Source organism: Rhinopithecus bieti, unplaced genomic scaffold (genome assembly GCF_001698545.2).
Source record: "Rhinopithecus bieti isolate Rb0 unplaced genomic scaffold, ASM169854v2 scaffold_29976, whole genome shotgun sequence".
Taxonomy (NCBI): domain Eukaryota; kingdom Metazoa; phylum Chordata; class Mammalia; order Primates; family Cercopithecidae; genus Rhinopithecus; species Rhinopithecus bieti.
In genome coordinates this window covers 1,019,488-1,047,419 of record NW_016813386.1, presented here as the reverse complement: position 1 = coordinate 1,047,419, position 27,932 = coordinate 1,019,488, and the positions used below count along the sequence as shown (strand labels likewise).

Sequence of the window (27,932 nt, the reverse complement as noted above, 5' to 3'; positions counted from 1 at the left end):
AAAAAAGGCTTTTTATTAGACATTTCAATTTCCTCTTAGATCCAAGACTATTCAGGTTCTTTAATTATCTTCTTGTGTCATTTTGAGTAAGTTGAGTTTTTCTAAGAATGCTTCTTCACTAATGTGTGGCATCAAGTTGCTCATTATGTCTCTTTATTATATTATTAACATTTAGACTATATGTAGTAATGTTCCTGTTTTTAATTCCTAATATTGACTTTGTATTTTTTTTAAATTCTTGATCAGTCTTAACAAAATTTTATAAATCCATTGTGTATCAGAGAAGCAACTTTTATTAATTTTGATTCTTTCTGCTATGCTCTGGTTGTTGTTATTTTTTGATCAGTCACTATTGTAAACTTTGCTTTCATTTCTATCTTTCCACAAGGTTTGCTTTTCTCTTTTTAAATTATTGTCTTTCTATATTTTATTTCTATATTTTTCTGCATTTTTATTCTGTGTGTGTATTACGTTATCTTGAAATAATTATTGATTTACACACAACGTTGAGAAATAATACATGGAGGATTCCTGTACTCGTTACACAGTTTATCCCAGTGCTAACATCTAACATAGCAATAGTAAAATATTACTATTAGAAAACTGACATTGGTATAGTACACCAACTTTATTAGTATTTTCTCAAATTGACTCACATGAATATGCACATTTAGTTCTACACAAATTTGTTACATGTATAATCTACGTAACTGCCTGAGTTAAGATAGAGAACTGTACAATCTTCACAAGGATTCTTTTTGATAGCCACATCAATCTTTGCCTCTATCCCTTGGTCCTTAGTTCCTGGCAACCACTAATTTTCTCAGCATCTCTATAATTTTGTCAGTTCAAGAATGTTATATAAATGGAATTACACAGTATGTAACTTTTTAAAATGGACTTTTGTCACTTGGTGCAAAGCCTTTGAGATTTATCAGATCATTTGATATATTAATAGTCCTTTCGTTTCTATTACTAGTATTCTGTAGTATGGATGTAGCAGAGTTGGTTAATCATTCATCCACTGAAGGACATTTGAATTGTTTCCAGTATGATGCTTTTATAATAAAACTACAATGAACGTTTGTATGTGAGTTTTCAAGTAAACATAAGTTTTCATTTTCCTGGAAAAAAATACTTATTATGGACTGAATGTTTGTGTCCTCTCAAAGTTCATATTAGGAGGTGGCACCTGTGAGACATAATCATGTTTAGATCATATCACGAGAATGGATACCTCATGATAGAATCAGTTCTCTTATAAGAACAGACAACAAAGCATTTTCTTTCTCTCTTTGTGCCATGTGAAGGTACATGTGCCATGTGAAGAAGCTGCTCGCCAGTAAGGCAGGAAGAGAGCCCCACTAGGGATCTGAAGTGGCTGGCATCTTGATTGTAGACTTCACAATCCTCAGAACAGTAAGAAATAAATCCTTTTGATTAAGTCACCAAGTCCTTGATATTTTGTTATGGCAGCCTAAGCTGACTGAAATAATGTCAAAAGTTGCAAAAATGCAACTGTTATGTCATATGGTAAGCTGTAAAAGAGCCCTAACTTCAACCTCACACTCTACACAAAAATTAACTGAAAATTCATCATAGACTTAAATTTAAAAATGTTAAAGTACATGTCTTTTTAGGAAAACTCTAAAGAAAATCTTTGGGAACTAAGACTTAGTGTAGAAATCTTGAACTTAACACCAAAAGACTGATTCTTAAAAGAAAATTAGGCCAGGCATGGTGGCTTATGCCTGTAATTCCAACACTTTGGGAGGCTGAAGTGGGCAAATCATGAGGTCAGGAGATTGAGACCATCTTGGCTAACATGGTGAAATACCGTCACTACTAAAAATACAAAAACATTAGCCAGGCGTGGTGGCAGGCACCTATAGTCTTAGCTACTCGGGAGGCTGAGGCAGGAGAGCATGAACCTGGGAGGCAGAGCTTGCAGTGAGATGAGATTGCACCACTGCACTCCAGCCTGTGTGACAGAGCAAGACTTCGTCTTAAAAAAAAGGGGGGGGGGTGGAATTTGGACCCTATCTAAATTAAACTCCATCTAAATTAAAAATTTTCTTCTGCAAAACCCTTGCAAAGGTGATAGAACAACAGGTACACACAGACTAGGCAAAAATATGCAAAAATCACATAACTGGCAAAGGACTTGTACTTTATTAAAGCATTATCAAAACTCAACAATAAACAAGCCAATTAGAAAATAACACATTATAGAAACAGACATTTTAGTGGAGAAGTTATAAAAGTGGCAACAAAAATACACATGAAAAGATATTTAATAACAGTTACCATTAGGGAAATAAAATGTAAACCACAGTGAGATACTACTGCATACCTATCAGAATGACAAAAGTAGAAAACAGGGATAACATCAAATGTTGACTGCAATGCAGAGAAACAGTATCGCTTATACACTCATGGATGACACAAAGTGGTACTCTTAAAAGTACCACTCTTGAAAATAGTTTGGAGGTTTCTTATTCTATAGATTTTAAACAACATGAAATATTAATATTATCCTTTAGGGCTTAATAGTCAGTTAACATCAATTCGTATTTACTCTTCTATTTACCTTTTAAGTTGCTTTTCATTTGTTTCTACAAATTTTTTTTTTTGTATACAATAATTTTCCTTTTGCCTAGAGACTCCATTTAGTATTCCTTAGTGCCTATCAGCTGGTGAAAAATTCTCTCATATTTTGAACTTATTGACTTTAAATATATTTACTATCTTAACTTATGAAAGCTATTTTAGGCCTGGTGCAGTGGCTCATGCCTGTAATGTTAGCACTTTGGGGTGCCAAGGCAGGTGGATCACGAGGTCAGGAGTTCAAGAACAGCCTGGCCAAGATGGTGAAACCTCATTTCTACTAAAAATACAAAAAAAAAAAAAAAAAAATTAGCTTTGCATGATGGCAGGTGCCTGTAATGTCAGCTACTTGGGAGGCTGAGGCAGGGGAATCAGTTGATCCCAGGCAGCAGAGGTTGTAGTGAGCTGAGATAGAGCCACTGCACTCCAACCTGGGTGACAGAGTAGGACTCAGTCTAAAAAAAAAAAAAAAAAAAAAAAAAAAGAAAGGGGGGAAAGAAAGCTATGTTAAAGGATATAATATCCTGTATTGGTAGTTGGTTTCTTTTATAATGCTTTAAGTATCAAATCAGCTTTTAAAAACTATTCATTAGACAATTTCAGAAAATTCTCAGTCTCTCTAGCTCCCAGACAACATTTTTAGACACACTCGGGGCCGGAAGGAAACCCATTGCCTTGAAGGAATGGACCCAGTCTTGGTAGCATTTATCACCTGCTAACCTGAATAGCCCTTGGGCCCTAAAAACCATCAGTGATACCCAGGTACTACATGAAGGTCTTTGGTGAGCTTCTGAGACTTTCTGGCTTCAGATAAGAGTCAGAGCATTACCAGCCATGAGGACTATAGGCAAAATTCCTTCTGCTTCAGAAGAGCAGATGGAAAAGTTAAAGGGACTTTGTATTGCACTTTGGGTACCAACACTGCCACAGGAGGGTACCACACCAAGCAGACTCTTGGGGTTCTCAATTTCAAGACTTCATACTTGGATGGCATTTCTGCACCTGCTGTGGGCCAGAGGGAAGCCCAGTACCCTGAATGGTGAGTCCCAGGACAGGCAACATTCACTACAACCTGACATAAGAGAGGCCTTGGGCCTTAAGGGAACATGGATATAGTCTGGCAGTACTCCTCATGGCCAGGGATGGCAGTGGATATGGGGTAAGTCTCCTTTGCCTTTGGAAAGGGGAGAGAAGAGTAGGAAGAACTGCATCTTCTGGTTTGAGCGTCAGTTCAGTCGCAGTACAATAGAACACCAAGTAGGCTTCTAAGATTTTTGACTATAGTCCCTGACTCCTGAACAACACTTCTGGGCCAACCTGGGGCCTGGGGGGACCTCACTGTCTTAAAGGGAAGAACATTGACTTGGTTGGCTTTGCCACCTGGGGCTGATTGTAGAGCCCCAGGGCCTTGAGCAAACATGGGCAGTAGCCAGGGAGTGGTTACAGCAGGCCTTGGGTGAGACCCAGGGCTGTACTGGCTTCAGATGTGATCCAGTGCAGTAATAGTAGTGGTGACCACAGGGGCTCTTGTGTCACTCCATCCCCAGCTTTAGGTGGCTTAGAACAGAGACAAAAACTGAATGCTTGGGAGCAAGTAAGAGAAGTGAACAAGAGTCTCTTCGTGGTAATCTAGAGAATTCTCCTGGGTCTTGTCCATGACCATCAAGAAGGTACCTCTATGAGTCTGCAAGAACCACAGCATTACTGGGCTTTGGGTGCCCTCTAAAGCAGAAATAGCTTAGATCACAACACCTAAGTCATTTCAAATACCTGGAAAGCCTTCAAAAGAAGGATAGCTACAAATAAGGCCATACAGAGAAGACTACAATAAACACCTAACTCTTCAATGCTCAGACACTGAAGAACATATACTAACATCAACACCATTGATGAAAAAATAACAGCAACAAATGAACTGAATAAGACACCAGGGACCAATCTGGAGAAACAGAGATATGTGACCTTTCTGGCAGATAATTCAAAATAGCTGCATTGAGGAAACTCAACAAAATTCAAGATAACACAAAGAAAGAATTCAGAATTCTATAAGACAAATTTAACAAAGATATAGAAATACATTTTAAAAAATAAACAGAAATTCTGGAGCTGAAAAGAAAATTGGCATGCTGTAGAATGTATCAGAGTCCTTTAATTGCAGAATGGATCAAGCAAAAGAAAGAATGAGTGAGTTTGAGCTTGAAGACAGGCTATTTGAGAAGACACAGTCAGTGGAGACAAAAGAAAAAGACTAAAAAGTAATTAAATATGCCTACAGGATTCAGAAAGTAGCCTCAAATGGGCATATCTAAGAGTTATCGGCCATAAAGAGTAGGTAGAGAAAGAGATAGATTTAGAAAGTTTATTAGAAAAGATAAAAAAAGAACTTCCCAAACCTAGAGAACGATATCAATATCCAAGTACAAGAAGGTTATAGAACAACAAGCAGATTTCACCCCAAGAAGACTACCTCAAAGCATTGAATAATCAAAATCTGAAAGATCGAGGATAAACAAAGGACCCTAAAAGCAGCAAGAGAAAAGAAACAAATAACATATGATGGAGTTGCAATGTGTCTGGCAGCAGACTTTTCAGCAGAAACCTTACAGGCCAGGAGAGAGTGGCATGATACATTTAAAGTGCTGAAGGGAATAAACTTTTACCCTGGAACAGTATATCCAGTGAACACATCTTTCAAATATGAAGGAGAAATAAAGGATTTCCCAGACAAACAATTGATTCCCAGACAAACTGAAGGATTTCATCAATACCAGACCAGTCCTACAAGAAATGCTAAAGGGAGTACTTTGATAGAAAGAAAAAGAAGGAAGAGAAGACCACAAAACAACCAGAAAACAAATTACAAAATGGCAAGAGTAAGCTCTTTTACTTATCATTAATAACTGATGGTAAGTGGACTAGATTCTCCAACCAAGAGACATAGACTGGCTGAATGGATAGAATAACAAGACTCATTGATCTATTGCCCACAAGAAATACAATTCACTTGTAAAGATAACGTAGATTGAAAATGAAGGGATTGAAAAAGGTATTCCATGCCAATGAAAACCAAAAAAGATCAGGAATCACTATATTTATACAAAATAGAATACAAGACAAAAACAACAAGAAGAGACAAAGAAGGTCACTATAGACTGGTAAAGTATCAATTCAGCAAAAAGATATAACAATTTTAAATATATATGCACCCAAGACAGGAGCACCCAGATATGTAAAGGAAATATTATTAGAGCTAAAGAGAGAGACAGGTCCCAATACAATAATAGCTGGAGACTTCAACACCCCACTTTCACCACCGGACAGATCTTCCAGAAAGAATCAACAAAGAAATGTTGGACTTTCTCTGCAGTATAGACCAAACAGATGTAATAGGTATTTACAGAACATGTATCCAACAGTTGCAGAATACACATTATTTTTCTCAACATGTAGATTATCCTCAAGGAAGACTATATGTTAGGTCACAAAATAAGTCTTAAGACATTAAAAGAAATGAAGTAATATCAAGCATCATCACTGACCACAATGGAACAAAACTAGAAATCATTAAAAGAGGAACTTAGGATAATATACAAATACATGAAAATCAAACAATATGCTCCTGAATATGCAGTGGGTCAATGAAAATATTAAGAAGTAAATTGAAAAATGATAATGGAAACATAACATACCAAAATGTATGAGATACAGCAAAAACAGTAATAAGAGGAAAATTTATATGTATAAGAGCTTACCTATAAAAGGAGGAAAAATTTCAAATAAGCAATGCAATGATGCATCTAAAAGATATAGAAAAGCGACAATAAACCAAGCTCAAAATTAGCAGAAGAAAAGAAATAATAAAGATCAAAGGTGAAAGAAATGAAATTTACACGAAAAGAAAATACAAAAGATTAATGAAACAAAAAGTTGGTTTTTGAAAAGTTAAACAAAAGTGACAAACTTTTAACCAGACTAAGAAAAAAAGTGAGAAGATCCAAATAAACAAAATTGGAAAGGAAAAAGGAGACATTACTAATGTTACTGCAGAAATTCAAGGATCATTACGGGCTACTGTGAGCAACTATATGCCAAAAAATTGGAAAATCTAGAAGAAATTGACAAATTCCTAGATATATACAATCTACCAAGACTGAATCAGGAAAAAAAAAAAAAGAAGTGCAAAACCTGAACAGACCAGTAACAAGTAATGTGATCAAAGGCATGATAAAAAGTCTTCCAGTAAAGAAAAGCCCAGGACCTGATGGCTTCATTGCTAAATTCTACCAAACGTTTAAAAAATATCTAATACTAATACGATTCGAACTATTCCAAAAAATGGAGAGAACACTTCCAAACTCATTTTATGAGGCCTGTATTACCCTAATACTAAAAACAGACAAAGACACATGTATAAAATAAATCTGCAGTGCAATAACACTGATGAATATTGATGCAGAAATCCCCAACAAAGTACTAACAAACAAAATTAAACAATGTATTAGAAAGAGCATCCATCATGACCAAGTGGGATTTATCCCTGGGATGCAAGGGTGATTACACATGCACAAATCAATCAACATGATACATCATATCAACAGAATGAAGGATGAAAACCATGTGATGCATCTAAAATACCTACAAAAGCAAAAGCAAAGCTGTATCAACAGAATAAGGATAAAATCCATACGATCATTTTAATTGATGATGAAAAAGTATTTGATAAAATTCAACATAACTTCGTGAAACATACACTCAAGAAACTAGGGATAGAAGGAACATGTCTCAACATAGTGAAAGCCATATATGACAGACCCACCACTAGCACCATACTGAATGGGGAAAAACTCAAAGCCTTTTCTCTAAGATCTGGAACATGACAAGGATGCCCACTGCCATCAATATTACTTGACATACTACTGGAAGTTCTGGCTAGAACAATCAGACAAGAGAAGGAAATAAAGGGCATCCAAATTGGAAAGAAAAAAGTCAAATTATCCTTGCTTGCAGATGATATGATCTTACATTTAGAAAAACCTAAAGACTCCACAAGAAAAACTGTAAGGATTGATAGACAAATTCAGTAAAGTTTATGGATGCAAAATCGGCATACAAAAATCAGTACCATCTATATATGTTAACAGTAAACAACATGAAAAAGAAATAAAACAGTAATCCCATTTACAATAGCCACACATAAAACTAAATAGCTAGGAATTGACCAAAGAAGTGAAAGATATCTATAATGGAAAGTATAAAACGCTAACAAGGGAAATTGAAGAGGGAACCAAAAATGGAAAAATATTTTGTATTCATGGATTGGAAGAATTAACATTATTAAAATGTTCATAATACCCAAAACAATCTTTGGGATTTGATGCAATGTCTATCAAAATATCAATGGCATTCTTTAGAAACATAGAAAAATAATACATTTTAGTATTTGGAACTAAATTAGTACCAAATTTAGTATATGGAACCTCAAAAGACCCAGAATAATCAAACATATCCTAAGCAAAAAGAACAAAATTTGAAGAATTGTAATGGTAAAAGTTCTTGCATTAGCTACGCCAAAGAATTGGTGTGGTGGCTGCCCGTGGTGAGTGATGGAGACATGGACTAAGAGAAAAAAATCTGTAGGCTTTATTGAGCAGAGTGACAGTACAAAGCTTCTACAGCGTGAAGGGGTCCTGAGCGGGTAGCCACTGTTTGTTTTGGGTGAAGAAAAAATCTGTAGGCTTTATTGAGCAGGGTGACAGTACAGCATGGAAGGGGTCCTGAGCAGGTAGCCACTGTTTGTTTTGGGTGATTGCCTTTTAAATCCTTTAAGGCAGAAATACGTGCGGGGGCGGGAAGATGTTACTAGAATGGGAAACAAAGGCAGTAAATTATTTTGTGACATGTCTTGGATTTTGGAGAAAACTGGAATTGCAACTTAGGCTTTATTTACTTTATGACTTTGCAGCAGCGTGGCAAAGGAGACGGGATCTTACAGGACTTTAGGAAGTATGTTTACAAGGAATTGGAATAGGGAGCATAGATAAGGTCTGCTGGCCACAGAGAAATGGGCAATTAACATTGTTTTTAGTCTCAGGGGAGAGGGAAGGGAGAGAGGGAGAGAGGACACAGGGATGCTTAGAGCAAAATATTCGCTGTTTATAGCTTCCTTGGGGAAGAAAACACATGCACAAATCCTGGTGTTAGGAATATTTTAAGCATGTATCTTCAATATTATTCCTCCAGGACCGAAGGAAGTCCTGATGCAGGAAATGAGTGAGTTTCACAGCTTTCTGAGCCCCTACTCGACCAAGGGAGCCCAGCTAGCACCTCCTCTCAGTCCCCCTTCTAAACAGAACACCTTAACTGCTGTTGGGAACTGGGCGGCAGTCGTTCTGGCTACTTCCTGCAGGTTAGGGGTGAAGAAGGGGCCTTTCAGCTGTGGTGTCTTTCAGAGGGGAGCTTTCTAGGCTACTGAAGGACCAACGGGTCAGTTCAGAGGTCTCCATTGAAGCCAGGAGTTGAGCCCTTTTGAGGTTCCATTTGTGAGACTATTTGTATCTGGATGGCCTCCATCTTGGAGGAAATAAATTTGACAAGGAGGTTAAAAATCTAAGGCCATAGGCGAGTAATAGTAGGATGGTTGTCACAGGGCCTAGAAAGGGGAGGAGCCAAGGTATCTATTGGTTTAACATATTCTAGGGTCTTGAGTGTTTAAGCTCCTTTTTTTTTTAAACTTTCTAACCGTTTTCTTATTTCTTTGACCTTTTTAGTAATGATCCCTGACTGGTTAATGAAATAGCAACATGAACTGGGAGTTAGAGTGCAGGGGAATGCAGAAGAAGGCATCTTTGAGGTCTAGAACCATTAACTATTTTGCTTTTCTTGGTGCTGGAGAGACCAGTGTATAGAGGTTGGGTACAGCAGGATGTAAAGGAATGACTGCTTCTTTGATGATTCTGAGATCTTGCACTAGTCTCTACTGACTATTCAGTTTTGTATTCTTAGGATTGGAGTGTTGCAAGGACTGCTACATTTTTTTTCTAAACTAAACCTTGAGCTTTTAAATGTCTAACAATATATTGTAATCCTTTGTGAGCTTCAGGCCTTAAGGGATGTTACCTCTGATAAGGAAAAGTGCTGGGGTCTTTTAGCCTGATTTGAACTGGATGGGCATTCTTTGCCTTTCTAAATTGTTCTTTTTAGGCCTAGACTTCAGAGTCGTTTCTTCTTTTAAGTAGCGGACAACAAATGGGTAGTTTGTTCTTTATATTTATGTAGCTAATAACCTCTACTTTGGCTAGTATGCTCTTTCTTAATAAGGGTGTGGGACGGGCATGTGAAAAGAGCGAAGTCTCTTAATTGCAGCTGAGGAAGCAAGAGAAATACCTGGTTACAGGCTGTCTTAAGATTCCTCGGATAGTAACGGACTTTGAGGACAAGTCGTTTGGGGCAGGAGATTAAAACTGAGAAAGCGGTGCTAGTGTTTAATTCTACTTCTTGACCTTTAATGTTCAAATTACCTGGGTCTCTGTGAGGATGATGGCATGAGCTGGCACTTGCCTTGGGCACCTTTAGTCCTGTTGCTGAATCATCTGGTTGGGTGCCTCTGGCCTAGAGGGCCTTTGTCTGAGGGCTTTTGCCTTTTGGGACAGTGAGCCTTCTAGTGATTGCCTTGGCATATTGGACATGGGCGAGGGGGCGGTTTGTTTCCGGTTGGACGATCTTTCTTGAAGTGTCCTTGCAAATCGCACTGATAACAAGTCTTACTAGGCAGCTGGCCTGCTCCTCTCTTGGTTCCCTCTGAGCCACCAAGGTGTGCGTGTCTGAGGGCCATAACTAAGGTTGCAGCCTTTCTCCTATCTCACTTTTCCTTTTTGGCCTGTTCTTCTTGGTCCTTGCCATGGAACACCAAGGTTGCCAGGTTTAATAATGTCTCCAAATTTTGTTCTGGGCTTAAAGCAGACTTTTCTCCTAATGTCACCTGCTGATTGGGTGATATATTTATTATTTAAAATAAGTTGGCCTTTTACAGAATCTGGAGTTAGGGAGGTGTGCTTTCTTAGGACCTCCTTTAGCCTTTCTAGAAAAGTGGAGGGGTTTTCTTTTTTTCCTTGCATAATTGTGGATAGCATTGAGTAGTTCATAGGCTTTTCCTTAGTCTTCCTCAACCTTTCTAAAATGCAAGTTAGCAAATGCCTTCAGCTCTAATCTGTAAGATCTGAGTCAGTATCCTAATGAGGGTCTACAGTGGGGACTGCCTGTTGCCCTGTGGGGATTTTTTTCCTTTTCCCCTAGGGCCATTCGATTGTTTACCTGACGAAGGTACTACAGATTTTTAAATTGCTGGGCTGCTGCTAAAGCCGCTTTTTTAGTAGGACTTAAGGTCTGATCACGAAGTAACATGATATCTCTCTATGTTAGATTAAAGGACTACCTTAAGCCTTGCAGGACATCTATGTAGTTAACAGGATCATCTGAGAATTTCTTTAAACCTGTCTTTATTTGTTTTAAATCTGAGAGAGAGAAGGGAGCATGCACGTGAATGGGCTTAAATTCTCCTCCTACTGCTGGTAAGGAACACAGTTTGGGTGCCTGAGTTGCAGAGTTTATGTTCTCTTTCCGGTGTGCCTTTAACACTTTGGTGGGACCGGATGGAGGAGAGTCAGTAGGGGAGGAGAGTGGGGCTGAGGGAAGAGGCCCTGAGCATGGAGGCAGTTGTGGTCCTCTGTCATTTGGGCAAAGCCTGCAGGCTTGGCACAGGGCAGTATTGTTACGAAGGGTAAAGAAAGCCTGTACGTTAGGGACTTTATTTACCTTTCTGTTTACAGAAAAGATCTAGTTGTAGAAGGGGTTATAATTAATACTTCCTTTAGAGGGCAAGGTTCTCTATTTTGTAAGGAATACTGTGGCCAGGCAGTGGTACCGAAGAAAATTAGTCGCTTTTATTTTTTTTTTTTTAAGGTTTCAGGGTCGAATTTGTCCCAGTTATTCAGGATACATCTTTAAAGAAGTGTCCGGGTTTGAAGGTGTGGTGCCTATCTGGAATTTTCAACGCAGGGATACCGCACCCCTGGTTCGTCCTGGGACTCGTTTTCCCCTAGGGCATCCTCTAAGGCTCAGGTCTAATTGTGCTCAGAGCTCATGGCCGCTTTTCCTGAGCTCTCCATATACCGGATTTAATCATGCTTACCGGCAGGATGGAGACTTCCCTTGCCCCTGCCATGTGCCTATTGACCACTAAATGGGGCACAAGGGCTATTGGATTTATTGTGATCCTATAACTAATGCATCCTACCTGTTCTAGGGTGGCAAGTCCTGGGTCTGGGGCTCCACTGATGCTTGCATGGTAAGGCCTAATTTATGTGGGTCTGGCCATGAAACTGTCTTTTAAGGAGAAATCTCTGAATTAGCGACAGGAGGTATAGTAAGCTTAAAGGGGCTGGTGGATGTCCTCTAGGCCAGAGCTGACAGAACAGCTGCTATAGTCTAGCCTTTTGTCCTCCCTTGCCTTTAAAGGAGTAGGCCCCTCTCTCAAGGCAGTACTAGTATCCTGTGTCCTAACTGACTGTATTTTCTTCCTTCCAATACTAATTGTTGAATGATTGAAATAACAATTTAACGGCTGTAGGAGCTGTCCCCATGCACCACAGATTGTACTTGAGAGGGCCCAAGGAAGGGGAAAGTCTCTCTGGCCAGCAGTGGAGGAAATGCCTTAAGGCTTCTACTATCCATATGAAAACTACAGACCTGTCGTTAAATTGTCCTGATGTGGGGGACCATACACTATGGTGGGGAACTGACCCTTCAAAATAGCCATCCAATGGCCACACTTGCCTAGAGGGCACCATGAACAGGGATCTTCTGCTTGCCACCTTTAGAATTTAAGACTTCTAAATAGGGAATCTCCATCCTGCCTAGCGGGAAGAATCTTGCTTATCAGATGAGAAAAGAAGTCTAACTGGCGGACATTAGGACCTAGGAGGCAGGGGTCAGAGCTGTGGCTGCCTTAGGCTCAGCAGCCCCTGCAGGGGGAGCCTCCTATGGGGCCATGGTCTCCGCCAGGATCTCTAGGAGACTAAGATGTCCCCTGATCACTTCAGAGTGTACCTCGGAACGTGAAAGAGTTAGAACTGGGTCCAGGCTAACTAATGCTCCTAACCGGAAGGGTCAGGGGTTGTTAGAAAGCCCTTTTCCAGACAGCCTGACACCTGTATCTTTAGTCGGGTGGCCATGCTAATCGCCTTTAAATGGTCGTCAGGTGCCTGGTATTTAGCCTGTTAATGGGAAGGAAGGACAGGACAGAATAGCAAGCGAAACAGGTTCAATTTTACTCACCGTGTGACGATCTAGATGCCTTTCCTGGATCTCCTGGCTGGCTTGCCAAATTGTAACACTAAAGGTTCTTGCCCTAGCCATGCCAAAGAATTGGTGTGGCAGCTGCTTGGGGCAAGTGATGGAGATAGGGACTAAGAGAAAAAAAGCTGTAGGCTTAGTCAGCAGAGTGACAGAACAAAGCTTCTACAGCGTGGAAGGGGTCCTGAGCAGGTAGCCACTGTTGGTTTGGGTCATTGCCTTTTAAACTCTTTAAGGCGGGAAATATGTGGGGCAGGAAGATGTTACTAGAGCAAGAAATAAAGGCAGTACATTATTTTGTGACACGTCTTAGATTTTGAGGAAAACTGGAATTACAACTTAGGTTTTATCTACTTTATGACTTTGCAGCGACATGGCAAAGGAGACAGGATCTTACAGGACTTCGCAAAGTATGTTTATAAGGAATTGGAATTGGAATTGGAAGCATAGATAAGGTCCGCTGGTCACAGAAAAACGGTCATTTAACATTCTTTCGTTTCAGGGGATGGGGAAGGGAGAGAAGGGGAGAGGACACAGGGAAGCTTACAGCAAAATTTTCGCTGTTTATAGCTTTTTTGAGAAAGAAAACACATGCACAAATCCCAGTGTTAAGAATATTTGAAGCATGTGTCTTTAATATTATTTATCCAGGACCGAAAGAAATCCTGATGCAAGAAGTTTCACAGTTTCTAAGCCCCTACTCGACTCAGGAAGCCTGGCTAGCACCTCCTCGCAGAATCACGTTCTGGAACAGAACAGAGAACCTAGAAACAAATCCACACACTTACAGTGAACTCGTTTTTGCCAAAGGTGCCAAAAACGTAAACCAGGGAAAAGACAGGCTCTTCAATAAATGGTGCTGAAAAAATGATAGCCGTATACAAAAGAATGACACTAGACCCCAGTCTCTCACTATCTACAAAAATCGAATCAAAATGGATTAAAGACTTAAATCTAAGACCTCAAACTATGAAACTTCTGCAAGAAGACATTGAAGAAACTCTCTAGCACATTGGTCTGGGCAAGGACCAACAAGCACAGGCAACCAAAACAAGAATGGGCAAAGGGGATCACATCAAGTTAAAAAACAACTGTGTAGCAAAGGATACAATCAACAAAGTGAAGAGACAATGCACAGAATGGGAGAAGATATTTGCAAACTACACATCTGACAAGGGATTAATAACCAGAATATATAAGGAGCTCAAACAACTCTTTAGGAAAAAAATCTAATTATCCAATTAACAAATGGGCAAAAGATTTGAATTGACATTTCTCAAAATAAGACATACAAATAGCAAAGAGGCATATGAAAAGGTGCTCAGCGTCACTGAATCATCTGAGAAATGCAAATCAAACACAATGAAACACAAACACAATTAAACAACCTCACCCTTGTTAAAATGGCTTATATCCAAAAGACAGACAATAACAAATGCAGGCGAGGATGTGGGAGAAAATGGAACCCCTGTACATTGTTGATGGAAATATAAATTAGTAAAACCACTAGGGAGAACAGTTTGGAGGTTCCTCAAAACACTAAAAATTAAGCTCGCATATGATTCAGCAATCCCACTGCTGAGTATATACCCCAAATAAAGGAAATCAGTATATCAAAGAGATAACTGCACTGCTGCTTGCTACAGCACTGTTTACAATAGCCAAGATTTGAAAGCAGCATATGTGTCCATCAACAGATGAGTGAATCAAGAGAATGTAGTACATGTACACACAATGGAGTACTATTTAGTCATAAAAAAGAATGAGATCCAGCCATTTGCCACAACAGGGATGGAACTGGAGATATTAAGTGAAGTAAACCAGGCACAAAAAGACAAACACATGTTCTCACTCACTTGTGGGATATAAAAATCAAAACAATTGAACTCATGTACATATTAATAGAGAGTAGAAGAACAGTTACCAGAGGCTGGGAAAAGTAGCAGAGGGTTGGAGGGGAAGTGGGGATGGTTAAAGGGTACCAAAAAACAAAAAAAAAGCTAGAAAGAACGAGTAAGACCTGCTATTGGATAGCACAATAGGGTGAATATAATCAATAATAGCTTAATTGTACATTCTAAAATAAAGAGTGTAATTGGATTGTTTGTAACTCAAAGGGCATATGCCTGGGGGGATGGCTACTTCACTCTCCATATATGTTTATTTCACATTGCTTGTCTGTATCAAATCATCTCATGTACACCATAAATATACACACCTATGTACCCACATGCATTTTAAAAAACAGTTTAGTTAAAAAAAAATAATTCTCAGTCTTTTCTTTAAATATTGACTGCTTCTCTTCTAGTCCTCCCTTCTAGGACTCTATCTGCATATGTGTTAAATATTTTCACCCATATGCTGCATATACTATTTTATTTGTTCTGTATTTCTTTGTTTCATTATGCTTCTGCTATTTTGTTTTTACATATTTTATACTATATCGAATCTGCTACTGAAGCCATTTATCCTGTTTTAATTTCAGCTACTGTACTTTTTATTTCTAGATTTTGTTTGATATTTCTAGAGTTTCCATTTTCCCCCAATTCTCTATCTTGCTATTTAATTATTTGAACATTTAATTTTAAATACTGTCTCAGATAACTTAAATATCTTGCCCTACTCCTGGTCCTCTCCTATTATATAAGTTTTCTCTTAATTTTTATTGAAAGTTTATCTAGTTTTTAACTTATATTTTATGTACTTCAATGAACAGAAGATACTGTAGATTGAAAGTTACAGGGGTAATTTAAGACTCTGTAGAATGTAATCTTCTCTTCCTTTTAGGAAGGTATCAAATTTTGATTTTCCTTTTCTTTCCTTTTTCTTTTTATTTATTTATTTATTCATTTCAAGATAGGGTCTCACTCTGTCACCCATGCTAGTGTGCTATGGTACGATCTCAGCTCACTGCAACCTCCGCCTCCTAGGTTCAAGCAATTCTCCCATCTCAGCCTCCTGAGTAACTGGGATTACAGATGCACACTACCATGCCCAGCGAATTTTGTATTTTTTGGTAGAGACAGGGTTTCACCAAATTGGCCAGGCTGGTCTCAAACTCCTGACGTCTGATGATCTAAGTATTGGGATTAGAGGCCTGAGCCACCAAGCCTGGCCGATTTTTCTTTGGACATATGTCAAACTTCTGCTCAGGTTCCAATCCTGTAAACTGACCCTCAAACAGTAACTTTTGTTGAATCTTCTCCATATTTTCTAGTTGTTCTCAGTAAGAAGTTTGGTTCAAAACGATATACTTCACTATCACTAGAAGAAGATACTAAGAACAGCTTGTTCTGAGTATTTTTGCTATGTTTGATCAGTGACAACCTTTATGCATCTCATCTCACTTCCCCAGTCTATTTTACAAATCACCTGTAAGCATGTGATGAAGACTTTGCTGGTCAGACTTGTCCACGTGAAACCTTAATTTGGAAATCCACATTATGAAATAAAATACTGTAATGTACACATTTTGCTGGAGAAAGGCAACATAGCAAGCTGTGTTCTCCAGTGCTCACAGAGTAACACCAATAGTAATGATTTCTTCAAACACCATTTTTTTAGATATTGCTCCTGGAAGCTTTGGATTGAGTCTACTTCCAGGTTTCTAAATGATCCTGTGAGCTACACAGAAGCAGTTTAATTAACTCTTGACTAATTAATCAGCAATAATTTCATTTTACGATTTCAAATAAAAACCTATGTTGATAGAATTGCAACTAATCTTAGAGTTTTATTAAGCTTCTTCTTGAAATGTCTGTTTTCTATCCTTCCTTCTCTAAACTGACCACTCTGCATCTTAGACAAGGCTCACCAGGATTTCAGACCTGGGCCTGTGTGATGCTTGCTTAATGATCTCCCAATCTATTGGTTTATTTTCTCCAATAAGTACCATGATCAGCTTTATTGCATTTAATAGTACTTTGATAAAGTTATTCCACCTTCTAAAAACTGTTAGTGGCTCCTTGGTAAAAATAATAATGACCACATTTACTACTTATGAGATGATTTTTTTTTTCTCCTGATGCTAAAATTTTCATCGTTTCAAGGACTTTCATGTTATTTGTTTGCCTGTTTTGCTTTTTTTGTTTTTTACTCCCCATATACGCTTCTGGGTTTAATTAAGTTGTTTGCTACACCTTTCTTCAGGCACATTCTATTTTCTTCTCCCCTTGGTCTTATGTTTGCCCTGAATTCTATGAGCTCACTAGTTTCCTCTCTTTTCTCTGTGAGTTCACTGATTTCTTCACTTCTCTCCAATCACTATTCAGATATTCAAACTTTTAAAAATGAGAACCTAATTATCAACACATCTAAAATTTATATTATTGTTTTATGTAGTCTAAGACAAGGAATATTAAAATCACATCAAATGTTTAGAATGCTAGAAAATGACAATGAACTTTGCTTAATTCTTTCTTAATTATTTTACTATAAAATATTCTTAAATACAAGTTTATTACTCATCTCTTATTTATATATTGAAAGACATAAAATTAATACTATGGAAGTAGGATTTATGGGGGAAAGCATTTATTATAAGAAAATATAGGCTAACTGAAAACAAATGATTATACATGTTTAATTTCTTTTCACAGTGATTTAAAGACTGTCCATTTAGTTGTAGTGCTGCTATAATAAAACGTTGTAATTGGATAGCTTTTGGTTATAATAGAATTTATTTCTTGCAGTTGTAAAGGCAGGAAGGTCCAAGATCAGGTGCCTGACATTTGGGTTTCTGTGAGAGCCATTTTTCCTTGTTTAAAAAGGGCACTTTTGCTGTGTAGAACATGGTGAACAGAGATAAGGAAGCCTCTGGGCCTCTTTATAAAAATCATTCTATTCAATGAAGATTCACCTTCATAGCGCGGCATTTTCCAGGTATCCCTTGCTTCCTATTGAATCACCTTAGGGCTTAGGATTCAACATAGAAATTTATAGGGAGGATTACAAACATTAAAATGATAGCGAGTAAGTTCTATCTTTCCATGGTCCCTTAATACCGCTTTTTTCATTTTGTTCTCTCCTTTTCTAAATTTAACTACACTTAGTGTTATACTACAATTAGACTTGTTATTATCTATTTCTTTGTTGCTGCTTTACAATGTGGATCTCATTAGATTAATCATTCAGGGCATAGCAACAAGTATTTTCCTCAGACCCTAAAAGAACTTGATTTGTAATGTCAGAAATGGTTGATAAGCTATTAAGGATTACCTTAAGCGAATATCCAAATATTTCTGATAAGTTTGAAGTTTAAATTATTTTTAATTACTCTTATCCCTAGGGAACTAGCAGGAAAAGTGGATAATGCAATGGGTAAACGTGTCTTGATAGAGAGAAAGGATTTATTAAGGAAATAATTAGTTCACAATTATTCGTTCTTGCGAGATTTTTAGGATTAGTGGCAAATTTAAACGACAGAGCAGTATTAATGGTGATTAGATATGCAAGGCAGTTTAGATTACACAGAGGTACATTGAATAAACGACACAGAAGGAAAACTCACGATGAAGATGAACAGGGTTGGTGAAAGGCATACAAAAAACAGATATGGAGAGGACATTGTAACAAAAGTGATACCGAGCAAATGGAGGTCAGACACTCTCTTACAATAAGATATCTATGAGTGGAGATGAAAAAACATCTAAGGTCAGTGTGGCCTCAAAGGCAAAGGCTACATCGAAATAAGCAATGGAATCATACATAATTCTTATGCATATAGTATGAAAAGGATAGTCAAGGACAAATGAGAAAATATGCCACATGTTCCATATTAACAAAAGACTACAGCTTTGATTTCAAATAATCACAATGAAATTATACAGCAAAATAAATGTTCTGGTAAAAATATTAGCTTCTAATTTAGTAATAAACAAAAATTTAATAGATCCCAAGATTTGAGGTTTTAGAGTAAATTCGAGTATATAATTTTTATTTACTTAAAAATAGAGATCTTAACTTTAGTGGCACTCAAAAGTTTAAAAATTTTTCCATATAGCTATACTTACAAATAAGCAAATTATACATATAGGAAATTTTTAAAATTTAAGATTTTCTTTTTTCCATTATAGTTTCTGAGTATCTGTAATCTCCTTTGAGTGAGAATAATTTTATGACTTACATAAAGTTTGAGTAGATTATTATTTTACTTGCACAAATGCAAAGTGTTAAGGTGCTACAGCTACTCTATCTGTAGTAGCTTCAACTTTAAAAAATGTGTACCATCTGAATCTAAAATAAAAGTTGAAATTATTAAAAAATAAAGGAACCTTTAAAAATGTCATTTTGCAGCAGTCCACTAGATGTCACTCAAGGTAAAGTTCCCCCCAACAATCCAAACTCCCCTCATCTTTTTAAAAAATAAACTCTTAATTAACCATTAGCTCATTATTCTTGTTTGACAGATAGTATATGGGTTTGTATTAATTTAATTTTTGTTATTTTCCACTGAAGCTTCAGGTGGATGTCTGTTGCATATATAGAAAACTATAATACTTTAGGATTAATAATAATTTTGGTTTATATGAAGTACAGGAAATACTAGAGAAAAAATAAGACAGATGTTTTTATTAGAGCAAAGGTTCTGTGAACAAAGCAATTATCTGGAGTATACCCTTTAATTTCCAGTTAGGTCTGTGCAGTTAATAGAAATCAGTTTAAAAAATCAGTCTTACCAATTGCTTTGTATTGATGGGTCAGTTTTGTTGATGAGTGACTCATGATGTCATATTTGAGCTTGAACCTGTTTATGTTTTTAAATAGAGATCATCCTAGCAAGATATTTTCTATTGTGAAGAAATTACAGAATTGGTGTAGATTGATACCGTTTTCATAAAAAACGTATAAAATCATCTGCTTAACGTTGTACAAGGTCTCCACTTTCTGGTTTCATAGCAGAACTCATTACTTGTTCCTCAAGAAGTTTGGGGAGCCACGCTTACAATCTGACATATTGGTATGCAACAGAGAGGACTTAAGTAATAATCAACTGTGCTTCATTTGTCTCTTTAAAATAAATTGCATATCACTTTTTAAAATTGTAGTTTGTAAAAACTTTTTTTTTCTATTATCCTTTAAATTCTAGGGTACATGTGCACAATATGCAGGTTTGTTACATAGGTATACATGTGCCATGTTGGTTTGCTGCATCCATCAACTAGTCCTTTACATGATGTATTTCTCCTAATACTATCTTTCCCTCAGCCCCCTCCCCGACAGGCCCTGATGTGTGATATTTCCTGCCCTGTGTCCATGTGTTCTCATTGTTCACCTCCCACCTATGAGTGAGAACACGACGTGTCTGGTTTTCTGTCTTTGTGATAGTTTGCTGAGAATAATGGTTTTCAGCTTCATCCATGTCCCTGCAAAGGACATGAACTAATCCTTTTTTATGGCTGCATAGTATTCCATGGTGTATATACGCAACATTTTTTAAATCCAGTCTATCACTGATGGACATTTGGGTTGGTTCCAAGTCTTTGCTATTGTGAATAGTGCTGCAATAAACATACGTGTGCGTGTGTCTTATAGTAGCATGATTTATAATCCTTTGGGTATATACCCAGTAATGCGATCACTGGATCAAATGGTATTTCTAATTCTAGATCCTTGAGGAATCACCATACTGTCCTCCACGATGGTTGAACTAATTTACAGTGCCGTCAACAGTGTAAAAGTGTCCCTATTTTTCCAAATCCTCTGCAGCATCTGTTGTTTCCTGACTTTTTAATGATTATCATTCTAACTGGCGTGTGATGGCATCTCATTGTGCTTTTGATTCGCATTTTTCTAATGACCAGTGATGATGAGCATTTTTTCATGTGTCTGTTGGCTGCATAAATGTCTTCTTTTGAGAAATGTCTGTTCATACCCTTTGCTCACTTTTTGATGGGGTTGTTTGTTTGTTTTTTTCTTGTAAATTTCTTTAAGTTCTTTGTAGATTCTGGATATTAGCCCTTTGTCAGATGGTAGACTGCAAAAATTTTCTCCCATTCTGTAGGTTGCCTGTTCACTCTGATGATAGTTTCTTTTGCTGTGCAGAAGCTCTTTAGTTTAATTAGATCCCATTTGTCTATTTTGGTGTTTGTTGCCATTGCTTTTGGTGCTTTAGTCAGGAAATTCTTGCCCATGCCTATCTCCTGAATGTTATTGCCTAGGTTTTCTTCGAGAGTTTTTTATGGTTTGAGGTCTTACATTTAAGTCTTTAACTCATCTTGAGTTAATTTTTGTATAAGGTGTAAGGAAGGGATCCAGTTTCAGCTTTCCACACAAGTAAGCCAGTTTTCCCAGCATCATTTATTACATAAAGAACCCTTTCCCCATTTCTTGTATTTGTCAGGTTTGTCAAAGATCAGATGGTTGTAGATGTGTAGTGTTATTTCTGAGGCCTTTGTTCTGTTCCATTGGTCTATATATCTGTTTTGGTGCCAGTACCATGCTATTTTGGTTTTTGTAGCCGTGTAGTATAGTTTGAAGTCAGGTAGCATGATGTCTCCAGCTTTGTTCTTTTTGCTTAGGACTATGTTGGCTATGAGGGCTCTTTTTTGGTTCCATATGAGTTTTAAAGTACTTTTTTTAAATTCTCTGAAGAAAATCAGTGGTAACTTGATGTGAATGGCATTGAATCTATAAACTACCTTGGGCCGTATGGCCATTTTCACCATATTGATTCTTACTATCCATGAGCATGGAATGTCCTTCCATTTGTGCCCTTTTCTATTTTGTTGAGCAGTGCTTTGTAGTTCTCCTTGAAGAGGTCCTTCACATTCCTTGTAAGTTGGATTCCTAAGTATTTTATTCTCATTTTAGCAATTGAATGTGAGTTCACTCATGATTTGGCTCTCTGGTGGTCTGTTATTGGTGTACAAAAATGCTTGTAATTTTTGCATATTGATTTTGAATCCTGAAACTCTGCTGAAGTTGCTTATCAACGGGGTTTTCTAAGTATACAATCATGTCATTTGCAAACAGGGACAATTTGGCTTCCTCTTTTCCTTTATTTCTTTTTCTTGCCTGATTACCCTGGTCAGAACTTACAACATTATGTTGAATAGGAATGGTGAGAGAGGGCATCCTTGTCTTGCACCAGTTTTCAAAGGGAATGCTTCCAGTTTTTGCCCATTCAGTATAATATTGGTTGTGGGTTTGTCAGAAGTAGCTCTTATGATTTTGAGATACGTTCCATCAATANGGGGTTGGTGACCAGGAATTTATCTATTTCTTCTAGATTTTCTAGTTTATTTGTGTAAAGGTGTTTATAGTATTCTCTGATGGTAGTCTGTATTTCTGTGGGATCGGTGGTGATGTCCCCTTTATCATTTTTTATTGTATCTATTTCATTCTTCTCTCTTTTCTTCTTTATTAGGCTTTCTAGCAGTCTATCTATTTTGTTGATCTTCTCAAAAAAGAAGCTCCTGGATTCATTGATTTTTTTTGAAGGGTTTTTTCTGTCTTTATCTCCTTCAGTTCTGCTCTGATCTTAGTTATTTATTGACTTCTGCTAACTTTTGAATTTGTTTGATCTTGTTTTCTGTAAAGATTTTATTTTCCTTCACTTATGAAGCTTAGTTTGGCTGTATATGGGATTCTGGGTAGAAAATTCTTTTCTTTAAGAATGTTGAATATTGGCCCTCACTGTCTTCTGGCTTGAAGGGTTTCTGCCGAGAGATCTGCTGTTAGTCTGAAGGACTTCCCTTTGTGGGTAACCTGAACTTTCTTTCTGGCTGCCCTTAACATTTTTTCCTTCGTTTCAACCTTGGCGAATCTGGCAATTATGTGTCTTGGGGTTGCTTTTCTCAAGGAGTATCTTCTTGGTGTTCTTTGTATTTCCTGAATTTGAATGTTGGCCTGCTTTGCTAGGTCAGGGAAGTTCTCCTGGATAATATTCTGAAGAGCGTTTTCTAACTTGGTTCCATTCGCCTCGTCAATTTTGGGTACACCAAACAAATGTAGATTTGGTCTTTTCACATAGTCCCATATTTCTTGGAGGCTTTGTTTCTTTTTACTCTTTTTTCTCTAAACTGGTCTTCTCAATTTATTTCATTTATTTGTTCTTCAATCACTAATATCCTTTCTTCCACTTGATCAAATTGGCTATTGAAGCTTGTGCATGTGTCACGAAGTTCTCATGCTGTGGTTTTCAGCTCCATCAGGTCATTTAAGGTCTTCTCTAGACTGTTTATTCTGTTTAGTCATTCATCTAAGCTTTTTTTTCAAGGTTTTTAGCTTCCTAGCAATGGGTTAGAACATGCTCCTTTAGCTCGGAGAAGTTTGTTATTACCAACCTCCTGAAGCCCACTTCTGTCAACTCATCAAACTCATTCTCCGTCCAGTTTTATTCCATTGCTGATGAGGAGATGCAATCCTTTGGAGGAGAAGAAGCACTCTAGTTTTTGAAATTTCCAAATTTTCTGCTCCGGTTTCTCCCCATCTTTGTGGTTTTATCTACCTTTGGTCTTTGATGTTGGTGACCTACAGATCGGGTTTTGGTGTGGATGTCCTTTTGTTGATGTTGATGCTATTCCTTTCTGTTTGTTAGTTTTCCTTCTAACAGTCAGGTCCCTCAGCTGCAAGTCTGTTGGAGTTTACTGGAGGTCCACTCCAGACCCTGTTTGCCTGGGTATCACCAGCAGAGACTGCAGAACAGCAAATATTGCAGAACAGGAAAATAATGTTGCCTGATCCTTCCTCTGGAAGCTTTGTCTCAGAGGGGCACCCACCTGTATGAGATGTCTGTCGGCCCCTACTGGGAGGTGTTTCCCAGTCAAGCTACACAGGGGTCAGGAGGTAGCCTACCCATTCTCAGAGCTTGAATGTCATGCTGGGAGAACCACTACTTTCTTCAGAACTGTCAGACAGGGACCTTTAAGTCTGGAGAATTTGTCTGCTTCCTTTTGTTCATCTATGTCCTGCCCATGGAGGTGGAGTCTAGAGAGGCAGTAGGCCTTGCTGAACTGCAGTGGGCTCTGCCAGTATGAACTTCCTGACCACTTTGTTTACCTACTCAAGACTCAGCAATGGCTCACACCCCTCCCCCGGCCAGGTTTCAGCCTCCCAGGTTGATCCCAGACTACTGCACCAGCAGTGAGCAAGGTTCCGTGGGCATGGGACTCACCGAGCCAGGCACGGGAAGTAACCTCCTGATCTGCTGGTTGCTAAAACTGTGGGAAAAGCACAGTATTTGGGCAGAAGTGTACCATTCCTCCAGGTATAGCTTCCCTTGGCTAGGAAAGGGAAATCCCCTGACCCCTTGTGCTTCCCTGGTGAGGCGATGCCCCATCCTGCTTTGGCTCGCCCTTCATGGGCTGCACCCACTGTCCAACCAGTCCCAGTGAGATGAATCAAGTACCTCAGTTTGGAAATGCAGAAATCACCCATCTTCTGCATTGATCTCGCTGGGAGCGGCAGACCGGAGCTGTTCTTATTCAGCCATCTTGGAAGAGCCCAATACGTTTCTTAACAATAAGTGTGAAACTAGCCCTAGAGCATACTATAATTGATAAATTGTCACTATTATTCAACAAACTTCTCTTGGAAATAATACATTTTTTGCTTAGGGATATATTTTATTTCTATTTTTCATAAACTACTTATTTTATGTGCCAATACCATGTTGTTTTCTCAAATTGAACTACATTCCCCACAACATGATCTAACACATGGGATTATATTTGGCACTTAAGAAATGTATTAATTCTTCAATTCACTAGGGCATTAAGCAAAGTGAGTGTTTCACTGTGTGATACAGTACTCTGGGGCCTGAGTTAGTACTTCACATTGCTTAGCTCAAGGAAATGCCCAGTAAATAATTAGTTTTAGTTGTACAGGGTCAATTTTTTACTAGGGAAATGGAAGTTGAACGAGTAATCTGATTTTACCTGTAAATTTTGAATCCAAACTACAGAGATAAAGGAACTTAGAAAGAAAAGCAGGCTACAGCCAACAGCAACTTGGAGAAAACATTTTTATATACATGAGACCATAGCTTTATTACATTAATAAAGTTTTCTAAGGCCAAGAGTAAAAATATAACATAGATTTATAAACAAAAGATAGGAAATAAATACCTTTTAAATTTAGGATCAATGATTTAAGTTTCATAATACATTAAGCTGACCACATGTTAAAGCTTTTCCCATACCCAGCCCTTTTGAATACTAAAATAAACATACATGTGAGTCCTCAAGGAACATTTTTAAAGATGTGTCACCACCAATAAAAATTATTAACAAATTAACCTATTGGTCTGAAATAGAGTTTGGCATAATGTAACATGGAGCTTGAAAGTCGTGGAATCTTCCTTCATGAAGATAAGATGATTATGTAAGGCTGAAGTTCCTACATAGCAGTAGTTTGTGATTATCCTTCTATTTATCCCACAATGTACGATGGTTCCTTTCTTTTTCAAAAAATCTCAGTAAGTTATTCTTTCTGTACTTTCTAGAAACTACTATGTAGTAATGGAAGGGAGGCGACAATCTTAGAAAAAAAAAGAAAGGAGTATGTCTTCCTTCTTCTGTATTCCTCTCTTTTCAGGGGCCACTATTCCATGATTTGTGCTTTGGTTTGGTTTAATTTGGTCTGGGTTTTGCACTTCGGCCTATCTCATCAAAGACACTTCATTGGCTGCCTGATTCTGTTAGTCACTTAAGGAGATGAATTTGATGAACTCATATACAGAGAATGGCTGAAGAAAGAATGTTATTTTTCTTTGTTACCTTTTTTTAACAAGAGTGAAATTTTGAATGTCACTAGAGAAAATATTCTGTGCAGACAGCGATTCGAAATCTCGCTTGTAGCTTAACAGAGGCAGGCTCTCCTACTTCTTTTTCCTGCAAATTTATTAAATTATTTGTAACAACCAAGTTTTCAAAAATGATTTAAGATGGTTTTCACGGAATGGCTTAAAGATAAAACAATTAAAATTTAGATAAAAATATAAGAATCATTTAAGAAACAAAGAAAATTATCTTTAAAAATCCAAGAGCAAAGGATAATGGAGAATAAAATGTAGCTTTGGACATCTCACAGCTATGGTAAAATGAGGGCAAAGCAATAAAGCTTCTACTCTATGATGTGAGACAGAGCATTTCTATCTCTGGACTTGTAGAGGACTCTTTCCTCAGGGACTAGACATACCTGTAAGGCCAGCGATAATGAAGGAAAAGGAACCAATATCTCTGGCTTAGGTGCTGGATAGTTCATGCGAAATGGATAAACACAGCAGAGAAAGTTAAAATCCTTAACCCATGAATGACATCACTGTAGTCCACATATGCAAAGAACTAATTATAATTACTTTTATTGTTCTGCTTTTAGTGAAAAGTGAAAAGGGAAGTGTATTTTACCATTTGTTTGACTGAAGTGCTTAAAACCTTATTGTTGAAGCATACTATTATATTTTTAAATGAAATTCAAAATAGTGTTTTGAGATTTTTTACTGTTTGTTTTCTATTTAAAGATTTACTTTCTACCACTTTAGAGTTAGATCAGCATTTTTAGGCTTTTCCTGTGATCTAACACATAAGGGAATATAGTATTTTTGAGGTTTGAACTAAGATACTTTAATTAATTTGAGATGTCTTTGAAATGATTTGTCAAGGTCCAATGTTTCCTAAAAGTACATGTAGCTACCTTCTTAAGTTGTTTTTTCTTTCCTCAGATTTTACAGTATGATACATTGATGAAGTTCAGTAATTCAAGTGTTTGGCTAACAATCATCATGGCCACAGAAACCCAGCCTCTGCTCTTAGCAGTATCAGGAACTTCATGGAATACATCACTTTCAAATTGCAACTGCAAATGGTCTTGTTAAAGGTAATCCAGCAACATCAGTCAAGATGTTGCTTGACACACAATGGAGGAGGTTAGAAATAATGCATTCCTTCGGTAAACCACTCCACCTGTTTTTACTAATGATGCAGTCCTCTCTCAGGCAATTTTCCAGAGTTACATAGACAACTAAATTCACACGGACCAAAAGAGAAAAAAAATCCAATTGGAAGAAATTCAGTTGAACTTATTATACTGAGACCGAAAGATAGAAGAAAGAATAGGGAGAAAAGTTTTAGAAATATGTATGTCAAAGAATGGTCTAGTTACCAGCATAATTAGAATCCAAAAGAAAAAAGAAAAAACACAAAATTAATGAAACTAAGTGTGTGAAGATTCTAAGAATGTGTTAAAATTCTAGTGTTACTCATGAATTGCTGTATACTTCTAATGGATATAGAATACTACAAGGGGCTTGAAGTGTGTGAAAAGTGAGCCTCGGTCATTATAACCTCATATAATAAGTGTAGAGTTAAGGGTTTTGAATAATTTTTTTTAGTCCCCGTGCGTGTCTCCAGAAAAATGCACAAGCATACAAGATATACAGAAAATAGTTTAGAGCATACATTTGGAATTGGTTTCCAGTTTGTTTATACAAAATAAATACAAATGTATAGAGGGTGTCTTTGCATTCAGCCCACAGAGCCTTAAAGGAGTTCATCCCACAAATGCGTAGACCCATCGCTGTGACTCTTTTGTCTGTCCTCTGTATCTTGCTAGTAATATACAATTATTATAATTTATGGATATTCACAAAGTCATATTTTAATATAATTTAGAGAAAAAATTATAGATGCATGATGCAATCTATTTCTTGGTATGGAAAATAATATCTATTTTAAGTATTTTAAATACCATCATATTAATTATGCCAATATACCTGCTGTTAATTTTAAATACAAGTCAAAGTCATATTTTAGCTAATAGTGGTTAATCTCTTCATCCTTGATGAGGAGGATTTTTAAAACTTTTTGTAATTATTTATTAGGAAGATACCTTGACATGCTAATGAAAATATGAAAATAAGTTATAATTATCATCCTTATAAATATGTAGTGAATTTTAAAGTTCATATTTTAATTGTGGGATACATCCATGGTGGATTGAAATGTATTGCTAAAGAAGACTAACAACAGCACTGA

The 27,932-nt window shown here is 37.3% G+C and overlaps 1 long non-coding RNA gene across 1 annotated transcript in view; it reads left to right on the top strand.

Annotated features, from left to right (window-relative positions):
- Positions 1 to 26,747, top strand: part of LOC108512776 (uncharacterized) — a 57,185-nt gene extending 30,438 nt beyond the window's left edge. Inside the window, exons 3-4 of the long non-coding RNA XR_001880691.1 lie at positions 1,311 to 1,419; positions 26,621 to 26,747. This is a non-coding gene — a long non-coding RNA (uncharacterized LOC108512776). The remainder of the gene's footprint in view (positions 1 to 1,310; positions 1,420 to 26,620) is intronic.
- The last annotated feature ends 1,185 nt before the right edge of the window (positions 26,748 to 27,932 follow it).